This window comes from Acinonyx jubatus, chromosome C2 (assembly GCF_027475565.1).
Source record: "Acinonyx jubatus isolate Ajub_Pintada_27869175 chromosome C2, VMU_Ajub_asm_v1.0, whole genome shotgun sequence".
Taxonomy (NCBI): Eukaryota; Metazoa; Chordata; class Mammalia; order Carnivora; family Felidae; genus Acinonyx; species Acinonyx jubatus.
The window spans coordinates 143,972,583-143,986,295 of NC_069384.1; the positions used below are offsets into that span (position 1 = coordinate 143,972,583).

General features: G+C 40.7%; 1 long non-coding RNA gene across 1 annotated transcript; it reads right to left on the reverse strand.

The window, feature by feature from the left end:
- Positions 1-974: 974 nt before the first annotated feature.
- On the reverse strand, positions 975-12,296 carry LOC128315318 (uncharacterized). The gene is made up of 3 exons (XR_008298038.1): positions 11,718-12,296; positions 8,188-8,343; positions 975-3,926 (listed from the first exon to the last, which is right to left on the reverse strand). It is a non-coding gene; the product is annotated as an uncharacterized LOC128315318 (long non-coding RNA).
- Between the last annotated feature and the right edge of the window lie 1,417 nt (positions 12,297-13,713).

Sequence of the window (13,713 nt, forward strand, 5' to 3'; positions counted from 1 at the left end):
CTTTAGTTGAATTCCAGAGTGGACAGTTGGCTTGCATTTAGGGGATGGGTTATGTAAAAATATGCATATTATTTTAAAAAGCACAATTAGGGGCATCTGGGTGTTTCAGTTGGTTCCAAGTGTCCGACTCTTGATTTCCTCTCAGGTCATGATCTCAGCATGGTCGTGAGATTGCGCCTTGCGTCCGGCTCAGTGCAGATCCTGCTTGAGATTCTTTCTCCCTCTTTCTCTCTGCCCCTTCCCCTTTCATGTGCGTTCTCTCTCCAAAATAAATAAACTTTAAAAACGTAAAAAATGAAAAGCAGAATCATACTCAGTTAAACAATATATTATCACTATGGGATGTATGCTTACCCTGGGTCTTATACTCATTCTGTGAAATGACAAGTGAAAAATGAGCTGTTTTCCTCATTTTCTTTTTCTTTTTTTTGCTGACCTGTAAGAGTTGGGGTTTATGTTAAATGTATACATTATGGCACTCCCCTGTACCTATAGGAAACCTAACATCCAGCCTAAATGGGGTCAGTACACAGAATCAACTGGAAATGTGTCCGAGGGCCCCTGAGACTAGGCAGAACCTTCACAGTCTGATAGGTTCCAAAAGCAGGAGAAGCAGGGTGCTGAGGACAGGAGATAACCAGTGATGGGTGCTGGGCTCATGCTATGAGGGATGATGTAGGTCATCAGTTCAGAAGGTCCAACACTGGGTATGAGAAGCTGTGAAGCTGGGCCTGGTGTAGAGCCGGAGAGTCCCTAACCCCAGAGAACAAGTATGAGAGATGGGTAGGCTCTGTGGATTCAGAGCATCCTTAAGTGAATTCGAATAAGGTACTACTTTGGCAGACAGCCCTGCCCCAAGGCACACGGCTCGGCACCAGCCTGTGGACCAGACTCCTGCCCCACCCCCAGACCCCTGCCCAGCACTCTTGTATAGTGCTCGGACTGTGCCACGCAGTGGCCCAGATGATGAAAGCCTCACCAAAGGGGGAGCGATGGTCAAGATCTGTCTTAATCCTCCCACTTAGTGAAACCAAGTTTGTCTCAGGGCTTGGGGTGTCTCAGCAGGTGGGAGCTGCAGAGCTCTGAGGCAGGCCGCCAGGTCTCTCATTCTGTGCACTGGGCTCCAGAACAATCCTTTAATCCCACCAACAATCCCTGCAACAAGAAACTCGGATTCTCCTTTTATTTAATTAGAGGACCGTTTTCTCACGAGCATTCGGCCTGATTTGTTAATACCTATTGTTCAGCATGTAATTGCGTATTCAGCACTGCTCAATGGTAGCAGCGTCATTTGGGCTTGTACTGCTTGCTTCACATTTTTTAAATCCTTTCCTTAAGCGTATATGATTCATTTTATTACGATGCATGAAATCAAGGCATTCCAGGAGGCACTCTTGTGGTTATGCGTTATTTCTGATAGTTGTTAAGACACATAGAGAAGACCTTGCCAAACCAGTTAGAATACCACCAGCCTGACTCAAAAGTCTTGCAGTTTTTGTTTGTTTGTTTGTTTATATTTTAACATTTATTCATTTTTGAGAGAGAGACAGAGACAGAGCGTAGGCGAGGGAGGGGCAAAGAGAGAGAGGGAGACACAGAATCAGAAGCAGGCTCCAGGCTGAGCTGTCAGCACAGAGCCTGACACGGGGCTCGAACCTACGAGCCATGAGATCATGACCTGAGCCGAAGTTTGATGCTTAACCAACTGAGCCGCCCAGGTGCCCCAAAAGTCTTGTGGTTTTGAGTGATGGCCAGAGCTAAGACTGAGTCTTGGGGATGCCTGCAACCTTCAGACATTTACTCATTGAAAAGTAGACCCATTTTGAATGAATGAAAGAGTGAATCAAGCATTTAGTGCCACACAGCAGCAATCAGATCCTTTTTCTCCCAGTTATCTTGATGTTCTCTAGACACCCAGATACATTCTAGAAAAAGCTTTGCAGGTTTCAGGAAAATTGAACATAAACTACCATGGGGCCCGTTCATCTCATTGGCCTTCACTGTGGAATTAGGGGCCGGAATGATGGCATGCAGGCATGTGTGAGCGCAAATGAAAAGGGTGGAGCTATCATTTGATGTTGAATGTCACACAGTGGCCTTATCCTAACTTTACTATTTCTACCATCTTCCATCCTTAACTCCCTCCCTTCCCCCCAACCCTTACCCTTCAGCCAAAAGGAATTCCTTACTCACTCTTCCCCACACGGAGCCAGGCTGTTCCACACCCTTGCCTTTGGCCAGTGTTGTTTTCTTCTGCCTCATCTCTGTTCCCAAGGCAACGAGAATGACAAAAATGTCCAGTAGGCTAAGACTTATTTACAATTGCAACACTGCATTTAATAGACATGAAGTAAGATTGTCAGCCACACCCTAGTACGGTCAACATCTTCTCCTCTCAGAGAGCAAAATACTCAAATACACATTTACTCTTTTTCAACAGCTATTTACCTGGCACCTATTATGTCATAAACATTGTTCTGAGAACTGGAGATATAGAACTGAACACAAAGTAAAACCCCTTCATTCACCAAGGGTCCCAAATGAATCTTTCAGTGTTTTACTCTCTGAAACACATTTAGTTCCCCATTATGACACTAAAAAAATACACTAAGTTATACAATTAACCTGAAGTCGTTCCATTAATAGCCAGAAACTACTGATAGTTGACATTCTATTCATTTTATACATATATATTTAGGTGAAGGGAGTGTTTGCAGAATGTTCTCCAAAATTCTAGTTAAATAGTTAACATTGCTTTCCATTGTCTGTAGGTTAATTCTATACACTTTTAATTTTAAAAATAAACATGTTTTGATTTTAAAAACTGAGCTTTAAAATATTTTTCACTATTCAAAATTTTAAATAAAGTTTTCTTGCTGGTTTTTTAATAAAACACACATATAGAAAAGTACACCGAACGTAATTGTGAAGTTCAATGAATCACACAATGAATTTCTCAGAGCAAATGCCAATGTTACCATCACTAAGATGTAGAGAAAGAATATTACTGACACCCCCAGAGATATTGCTTATGTCTTTTATGAGTAAAAACACCCACCCTTCTCCCCAAAGTTAACCATGATCCTAGTTTCTAATACTCTTGTTAAGTTTTACTTAGTTTGGAACTCCATATAAATGGAATTCAAAAATCTATAGTCCTTTATGTCTGGCTTCTTTCTTGGTCTCAACATGTTTGTGAGATTAACTCATGTTATGGCACGTGGCTGTATGCCATTGTATGAATATGCCACAATTGATTCCCCTATTCTACTCTTCACCTTGTTGACTCTGGTATGTCAATTATGCCCCTGTGCCTAGGCTGAATTCATCAAAGTACGGTGTGTGTATGTATTTTAACTACCCTAGATAAGATACTTTACCAATCATTTGCCTTCCCTAAGCACAGTAAATTTTCTTCATCACCTCATCCCATACTTCTCAAAAGTCTATTCCCATGCAACAGCACATAGTTCAGATTGATTGGAAACATGCTTCCACCTGAAGAGGGGTCCCATTTGTGGTTTCTAAACATCACGTATTCTCACCCTGTCTTTTAGAAATCTCCAGCTCTTGTTGAGTGACCGCTAACATTCTACACATGTTCTCTTCTCATAATGTTATCATCTTTTTGTTACGTGGATCGCTGCCTGGTCAGAACTCAGCAGAAAGCAAACAAATAAAATAAAAAATACAAGATACAAAATAAATCACCTCAGCAGGCTGATGATTAAACACAGGCTGGTCACTGGGCAGCCATGCCTGCTAAGGCCACAGGAGTGGATTTAGGATACCTGCTGCCAACGAAGTTGAGCATGACCTCCCAGTGTCTTCTTTATGAAGCACCCTGAGGAAAAGTCCCCTTCGGAGCCTTGTTCCAAAATCAGCTATCCTTTCCCTGGGCAGTTGTCTGTCTTTACCCTAAGGAGCTAAAAAAAAAAAAAAAAAAAAAAAAAAAAAAAAAAAAAAAAAAAAAAAGTTTAAATGTGGTTTTCAGAATACGCAAAGCCAGATTTATGACTCCAGAGTGCATTTTTCGTCTTATCTCCACCTACATCTTAATGCCAATTTTATGTTCTACCTCTCTCCTTTTGCCCTAATTTTAATTTGCAATGATGTGTGGCATTGCCACACATTGAACTTCTGACATATATATCTGGAAGAAAGTAGAGTATACAGTTACTAGGGCGTGAATCGCCTCTATTACTGGTTTGGTTACCGAATGTTCTTATGATTCAGAAGCACCACCATCTTGACCAGGACACAGGTGTGAGGAATGGAGAAGCCATATTCTATTTGCAAATTTATCATAGTCTTTTGGGTTTAAAAGATGTTATTTTCTCAATCTATCACAATCTTTCAAGTTTTAAAATTCCATTTTTTTCCCCATTTAGAGATTACTTGATAACTTAGGAGAAAAATTACTAAAAAGTAGGTTTTTCTGAACATTTTAATGCTTCTGCCTCTCATTCCATATTATTGTCTGTTACAGAAAGATCTTTAAGATATTCTATTTAAACAAGAAAAATAGGGGACACCTGGGTGGCTCAGTTGGTTGAGCGCCCAACTTCAGCTCAGGCCATGATCTCATAGTTCATAAGTTCAAGCCCCATGTCGGACTCTGGGCTGACAGCTCGGAGCCTGGAGCCTGCTTCACATTCTGTGTCTCCCTCTCTCTACCCCTCCCCTGCTTGTGCTCTTTGTCTCTCTCCCTCAAAAATACATAAACATAAAATTCTTTTAATTTTTAAAAAAAATTAAAAAAAGAAAAGAAAAATATGACCCTATATTTTTATTGCCTTGAATAAGCAAAAAGTATTTCTAAGAAGATACACTAGTAACTAATAAGAATAGTTACCTGTTTGGGGGTTGGTGACTGAGTAAATGAAAGAACAGATAAAGGTGAAAGTTTTCACTGACTTTTTCTTCATATTTATTGGGTTTTGGCATAGGTTGGCATGTTTGGCAGGTTTGATAAATTCAAAAACTTAAATAAACAACAACAAAAAAATAATACACAAAATGAAAGCACCTCTACCCCAATAAAACGAAAACAATTGTCACAAAACAGCGTATTTTTATGAAGCAGTGTTTTTATATAGTAACAATCATGAGAGTTGAGAAGTAGATCAGGGATAATTATGTCAACATGCCAAATAATAGAGTAAAATTATACACACACACACACACACACACACACACACACACATACATATATATCTATATATATCTTCAAAAGGAAGGGAACGAACTTGCTGCCAGCCCTTATGGAGCAAGTAGAAACAGACTACCACCATAAAAACTAGAAAGCTGGAAAAAATACATGTAACATCTTTTAAACATTGGGCTACAGGAAAAAGCAGGACATTATCCTTGAGACAAAGAGACTAATGATGGGAGCCCTAGAATTACCACAGCTCTCTGCCTCATAGCATATTCCAGACCACCGTGCAGGGAGGGCAATCCAAGTATATTACGGCATTTGGACTGAGCTAAGGAAACGGAGATGAGAGGGGGGAGGCTGGGGCAGCTGGTATCTGCGGAGCAGAATGGAAAGGAGGAAGCCGTGCAGAGAAATAGCTCCAGAGGTCTACATAAGGGTCTTGAATGCGTTGCTGAGTTCTAAGCCACATAATATACGGTGAAAATCTATGAAGCTGGGCAAAAATGATTGGAGATCTGGAAACTGACGCTTCTCTGGAGATCTCACAGAGCTGGCAGAAGTCTGCAATTCTGGGAAACCAGTGGGGAGGGTCCTTAGTGAAGCCGTGAAGCCGGGGCATTCCGTGGAGACCGAAGAAGAGTAAACGGTATAGTAATAGGACTAAACCAGTCCTAGAGTAAAGGCTACTTGAGGCCAGCTCTGTCCTGTAGAACTTGCTACATTTATGGAAATGGGTTGCATTTGTGCTGCTCAAAGCACTTGCCAAAAGACATCGGTGGCTCCTTGAGTACTCGAAATGTGGCTCGTGTGACTAAGGAAATTAACTTTTAATCATATTTAGTATTAACACATGTATTTATTTATTTATTTTTATTTTATTTTATTTTTTTAACGTTCATTGTTGAGAGAGAGAGACAGAATGCGAGTGGGTTGGGGCAGAGAGAGAGAGGGAGACCCAGAATCCGAAGCAGGCTCCAGGCTCCGAGCCGTCAGCACAGAGCCCAGCTTGGGGCTCGAACTCACAAGCTGTGAGATCATGACCTGAGCTGAAGTCGGATGCTTAACCGACTGAGCCACCCAGGTGCCCCGTATTAACAAATTTAATAGCCGCATGTGGCTCATAGCTACTACCCGTTAGCCACAACCTTAGACTCACTATAGCAACATCACAAAACTTGAAAACAAGCTTCAGAAGGATCAAACTGATTCTGAAGTCACTTAACTTCCTTTCAGAACATAGTCTAACACTCTTTTGGAAAAGACAACAAAATAGTGGATCACGGCTCACCTGTGTGACAACTAGCAGACTGTGGAGGTAACAGGGTTTGACCTCTAAGGCTAGATCAGGAAAGCATTGGAGCCTCCACCTTAGTCTCTTAGACCTCGTTAAGAAAAGCCTGCCGTGTTGGGGAAACTGAGACCTCCCCCACCCTCGGGCCACCAAAACCCAGCACCAACTTGCGGGTCATGTGGTTGGGCTATGTTGAAACAGATCCGCTGACCCCAGTCATACTCTCGGTTAACTGCAGCATGAGGGACTTCTAACCACAAGCTGATGAAAAACTCTGAACCAGGACCGGTCAAGCCATTCCTGAATTCCTGGATCACAGACACTGTTAGCAGTATAAAAATATATTTTTTGCTGCTTTCAGCCCCTACGTTTGAGGACATTTTAAGAAACACAATATCAAATAACTAAGACAATTGGGAATTATTCAGTGACAATATATTTGACAACCTAAATGAAAAAATTACAAATTCCTCCAGCCGTACAAATAATCACAACTGTCACAAGAAAAAATAGAATATGTGAATAGCTTCATATCTATTAAAGAAATGGAATTTGTAATTAAAGTGTTCCCACAAAGAAATTCCAGGGTCTGATGATTTACTTCACTGGTGAATTCTATCAAAGTGTTAAGAGAAAATTATATAAATTCCATACAAACTCCTCCAGAAAATAGAGGAGGAAAAAACATATCCAAACTCATTTTACAAGGTCAGAATAGCTCAGACACCATATCCAGGAAATACATTAAAAGAAAAGAAAGCCAGACTAATGTCCCTCAAGAACATAAATTCAAATATCCCTAAGAAAATATTAACAAATTGAATCCATTTATAAATAGGATAATGCATCATGGCCAAGTGAAGTTTTGTCAGGAATGCAAAATTGGATTAACATTCAAAAATCAATTAATAGAAAATGTTCTGAAATTAGATATTGGTAATGGTTGCAAAACCTAATGAATACACTAAAAATCACTGAATTGTATACTTAAAAATGATGAACTTTAATGGCGTGTGAATTATATCTCAATAAAGCTATTATAAAACTTTCAATTAGTGTAAATCACCAAATTAACAGAAAAAGAAAGAAGACTCATGATTATCTTAAAAGAGGACTGAGAAGTATTTAGCAAAATTCATCCCCCATTCATGATAAAAACTCAGAAAAAAAACTACAATTAGAAGCTCAACCTGATAAGATCTAACAAAGAAACTACAGATAGCATCATCCTTGAAGGTGAAATCCTGAATGCTTTATTCCTAAGATCAAGAACAAGGCAAGGATATCCACTTTCCATTTCTATTCATCATTGTGCTACAGATCATAGATAAGGCGACAAAAATAAATAAAAGGATGAAGTAAAACTGTCTTTATTCACTGATAACATGATCATAGAAAAAGCCCTAATATGATCTACCAAAAGGAAGCCACTATAACTATTTCGCTATTTTGCAAAATAAATAGTCAACTCACAAAAACCTACTGTGCTTTTATACATTAGCAGTGAACAAGTGGAGATTGAAATTGAGAAATAAATTTTATTTACGACAGCAAAGACATCCACTTTTAGCAGAATGAGACAGGCCAGATTTACCCTTCCTCCAGAAACAATTTTTTTTAAAAGGACAAAGTACATAAAACCAAAGTGTTCAAGATATTTGAAATCAGATAAAGAAGGGCGGTGAGCCCCAAGAGACAGAAGAAAATGAGATGAGTCATAATGGCTTCATCTTACTGTCGTCAGAAGAGCGTTTCCAGGCTGTACTGAAGAGACGGGGCGGGTTGCAGGGAGCCCAGGGAAAGGACTCCCTGAGTTAAGGAGACGGAGTTAGACGTCCAGAAGAACCATGGCAGACAGAATTTACTGGACAGCCTACTGGAGTGGAGACAACTGCATAAAGAGAGAACATAGGATTTATGCAGGGTATATAATAGAATACTGCTCAGTGCATGCGAGGAAACTACCAGAAGCCAGGAAAGAGTCACACAAAGAATTAGAGGTAGTGGTTCCCAGCACTCACACAGGTCTAGAAACTGTGCCATTTCCCACCGGCCAGAGTGGAAACGTTCCTGATTCCTGGGGCTTTGGGTAGATGGCCAATGGGTCTTGCCCCACTAGTGCCTTTCATCTTCCTGCCCAACAAAACTTGAGAGCCAGACCCTAAAAGATCAGACTGTTTCCAAGGAACTTCATTGCAATCTCAGTACAAAGCTTACAGATGTATATATATATGTGTATATATATATACATATATATATATACACATATATATATATATATGAATACAAAAGTATCCAGCTCTAATAACATAAGTTTTACAGCAGCTCAAGGTCAATAAAAAATTCCAGGCATAACCTGATGGAACATTATGCGGGCATGAAAAAATGTAAAGACGAGGGAAATCTCTTTGAACTAATAGCGAGGGATTTCCAAGACATGGCTTCAAGAGAAAAAAATGCTAAACCTTCAAAAATTGTCTGCAGTATGTTAACACTTTATGTAAGAAAGGCATGTAAGATAATACACCCATATCTCCTCATTTGTCTAGCAGTGATTTTCTGTTTGCTACATTTCTGAAGGAATTTTGGGAAGATAAACTGGAGACTAAGAAAATGGTTAGCGAGAGGAGTTTGTGTGAAAAGTTTGGGAATAAAGAGATGACGGAATAGGGTATCAGGGTTGAAGGAGTTACGCTTCCTTGAACATAACTTTTGGTAGAACTTAGACTCTTAAAACCATAGTAATGTTTCATATATCCTTTACATACCCCCAAATTAAACACATAATTAAAAGCAATCAGGACATGTGGGTAACTCAGAGTGGAGTGCAAACACTAGCAAATGAACCTGACTATATTACAAACAAATAACATACCCACACCTAAGGGCATGGGAAGAAGAGAACCATCCAAAGTAGCTATGGAAACCTATACCTTGATGATACTGTAAGGCTAAAGACAAAAATAACTGTACATAAAAATTATAACCTAGTCAGGAACTAAGTTTTTGCTTTCGTTTTTAAACAGCAGTAATGTCTAGCAATTCTGAAATTACTTCATGATTATAGCGGGGAAAAAAAGTGAATAGATCATAGATAATGAAAGCCAGGGTTTCTTAATGTCAGAAAAAGAATTTATAAATAAGGAAAAAGGGAAGCTAACATAAACCCTACGGGGGGTGCATGGGTGGCTCAAGTCAGTTAAGCATCTGACTTTGGCTCAGGTCATGATCTCACGGTTTGTGAGTTCGAGCCCTGCATTGGGCTCTGTGCTGACAGCTCAGAGCCTGGAACTTGCTTTGGATTCTGTGTCTCCCTTTCTCTCTCTTCCTCCCCTGTTTGTGCTCTATCTCTCAAAAATAAATAAATTAAAAAAAAAAGATTAAAAAAAATAAACCTCATGGTATAAACTTAGAATCAGAGATAGCAGTATTAATGTATGTCCATATAGATTTTTAATGTATGTTCATAAAGATTCATAATATATAATATGTACATATGGATTAGGTATACATACATAAAAAATCTAGCTCTGTCTGCCTGAAGGTCAGAGCAATGACTCCCCAATAACAATGAGAATACCTAACACCCAGATACTGGCTCTAAACACTACATTCAAATAAAAAGAACCAGAGCTCCTTCAAGAGTGATTAATCCTAAGGGTGGAGCCTCGTAAGTATCAAGTGACCCAGTGACATCGTGTGGTGCCAATATGCTCAGAAAGTCGGTGGAGTCTTGATAATAGCACACAGGAGCCCACTTGAAGGAGGCCTTAATGGCCCCAACTGGGAAAATATTGACAACAAAATTTTAGGAACAAATCTGGATTTTAATCCGTGAATAAACATCCACGAGTCCATAATGGTAGACAGATAATGAAACAAATAAATAAATATGGGAGAAGACACAGCTCTTCCTCACAGGAGTGTCCAAATTAATAATAAATGGAGAAAGGACCGTAGAAATAAATGATGCAGCCAAGATTTGGGGAATATTGGTTGCTACTCGCCCCAGTATAATTTGCATACAATAAAATGCCCCATTTTATGTGTACAGCTTGATGAATTTTGACTAATATACACACCTATGGAGCCATCACAAAAATCATGATTTGGAATATCTCTATCGTGCGAAGAAGTTCCCAGCCTGCACGTTGCAGTTCATCTGTCCTATCCCTGGGTCACGACAACCACCGATCTATTCTCTGTCACTGTGCATTAGTTTGGCTTTCTCTAGAATTTTAATTTATGTTACTCTAAAAAGCATTCTGACCTAAATTGTAAACTCAATGAATAAACTCAAAGAGATAATACAAAGGTTTTCTTGGGGCCCCTGGGTGGCTCAATTGGTTAAGCAAGAGACTTTTGATTTAGGCTCAGGTCGTGATCTCACAGTTCATGGGATGGAGACCCAAGTCAGGCTCCACACTGAGCCACTGAGTGAGGAGACTGCTTGGGATTCTCTCCCTCCCTCTCCCTCTCTCTGCTCCTCCCCTGGTCAAGCTCTCTCTCCTTCTCACTCTCAAAGTAAATAAATAAACAGTTTTAAAAACCCACAAAGCTTTTCTTGTTTTTTTTTTCTTTTTACATTCTCTCAAAACACAACATATAATATCTACGTCTCAAGCCGGACTTCATTTGGAATGAGATTCTCTCGGTATTAGTGAGCCCGGGGAGAAAAACACAGAACCTATGCCATGTTGCCCTGCAGATGAAATGTAATACTGGACCTATTAGCTACTCCCTGCCCCAGCCCTGGAAGGACAGTCAGAGGAGATGTTGTAGCAGAGCTAGATTAAAACCTCTTCCAAGACTAGAGTTGTCTGGAGAGATTGGGACCATGCAGGGATGGCTGTGTCTCCCTTCTGCCCCCACCTCAGTCCTTCCCGTGTCTCCTGGTGGCTGAGTGTAGTGGAAGCAGGGGGCAGAGGAGTCCAGGAGAGGCAGCGTGGTGGGTGCAGCCCCTACAGCAGCAGGGAAAGCAGGGGAAAGCAAGGAAAAGGGTTTGAGGGCAAATGACCAGTCCACTCCCAATATGAATTGCTTCTTCACCTTCAGTGTTGAAAAAAACGGAAGGGAAAATGGGCTAGTATGGAAGGTTTGAGGTTCTAAATATTTTATCTTGACCTTCTCGAGCAAGGAGAAAGGGGACAAATCATTTCGTTTCAAAACACCTCCCAGGGGTGTTTTGTAAAATAGTGAAAATATGCCAGGAACTCATCACAGCGCCAGATGAACACGAAGTATTCTCTGTGCTTGAAATCTTACCTCAGAGGGTCATTCCATTTTGAGTAGAAAATGAAGCAAATCCTAAGTGAAAAGAGAACAAATATTTTAACATCTGAGCATTCCTCTTTGTAAAATTAAATAAAGCAGAGAGACTGATAGAACAACAGCCAAGGCATTTATCTTTTAGAAACGCTGAAGTATCACTAAGCAAATAATAAGCCAGAGAAAGCAAACATTCATTTTCCTGCTATTTCAGGGTGTGATCCTGATTCTTTCAATTCAGCATATTTGTGAACCGCCTTGCCCTCTTTCCTGCATTCTCTCGAGTCTTCCGTCCTTGCAGGATGCTGTTCTTTCACACATGTTGTTCTTTCTTAATAAAGTAATAGCCGACACAATCTGCCCTCTACAGTGTAATTATGTTAGCCTGTTGTTATTGATTCTGTTGCTAAGGTCTGAGACTCTGCTAATGCTCCACTGAGGGAGTAGTACGAAGTGGGGGAGGGGAGAACATGTTCTTATGATTTTCCCATAAACCAGATGTTTTCTTTAACTCTTACATCTTTAAAATATTTTCTCTTGAGAGAGGGAAAAAAAGGGAATAGAACAAGTTTCGGATGCCAATTCTTATTTTCTCAGCATACCACAAGTACACACCCACATAACTGAGGGCGCAGAATCCGTGTCTGTGGGTACTTGTGTATCTGTTCCTCATTTGATAAGCTACACGTGTGATGCAAGTGAAAGCTGGCTCTGCAGTTGACTGTGTATTCTTCTCCTTTCCCCATAACTCTCTTTCAATTGCCATTGCTGTATTAATGCCCTTCCCATAGTGGGGTAAAACAACAATTTCGTCATTTCGCAGGTTTTGTGGGTTAACAGTTTGGCTAGGACTCAGGGGAGACTATCACCTGGGCTCAGCTGGAATGGTCCCCCAGAATATTGCCTCTCCAGCATGGCAGTTTCAGGGCAGTTAGGTTTCCATAGCAATTGGTTTCTCCCAGAACAAGTGTCCCAAGAGAACCAGAATGCTGAGTGGCCTTTTACGATCTATCTTTAGACATCCTGTAACCTCATTTCCACTATACCCTACTGCAGCGGCTCTCAGTCAGGGGCAATTTTGCCCCCCACAGGACGTTTTGGTTTGTACAAGCTGGGAGTGGTAGGGGACAAGACCAGAGGCATCTGGTGCCTCAAGCCCCAGCTGCCGCCAAACATTCTACAGTGCACGATCCTGTCTGTTACGATAGCCCCCAAGAGTAAAGAAGCTGTCACCCCAAGTGCCAATGGTGTCAAGGTTGAAAAACCCTGCTTCATTGGCGGGGGCAGCCACAGCCTGCCAGAGTGAAGGAGAGGGAACACAGATCCTGATTCTCAATGAGACAAGAGTCAAAATACTCTGTGGACAGTTTTAAAAACTGCCACAAAGCCAACGATTTACATTTTTCCTCTAACAGAGAAACCAAGTTTTCTAGTCACTTAATTCATTGGCGGTAGATTCTAAAAAGAGAGAAGAAAGCTGTAATGGTTTCAAAACCCTGTAAAACTAAATGTGAATGTCAACTCCTAGATAAAGTCACACGGCCAAACAGGAAAGCCGAGGCCCAGATACCAGTTCTATAATTTGATGTCCTCAAGACATTATTTGCTCTTGACTTTCATGTTTCTACTTCTTTTCACTCATTCCAATATTGCCCAGCTTTAGATGAATGCTATTTTTAGACATTAGCGTGGATATATTTAAACGTAACTTCAAGCCAACCTGCCTGAAATGTAGAACACATTTTTAAACCCCAGAGCTCCAGGAGGGGAATAGCATTGCTGGGCGGCAACCTGTGTCTCAGATGTCAGCAGCCTGAGGAGCCCTGGAAAGTTTCTCTCACAGTCCTTTCTTGTCGAAGAATGGCTGGCTCAGTGAGGACAGAGCCTCCCTGGAGACTGTTCCCTAGAACCAGGGTAATATGTAGGCAGCGAATGCCAGTGAGTACACTGGCCAGTTTCACAGAATGGGAAATAGAAGTTGAAGAGAGTTAAG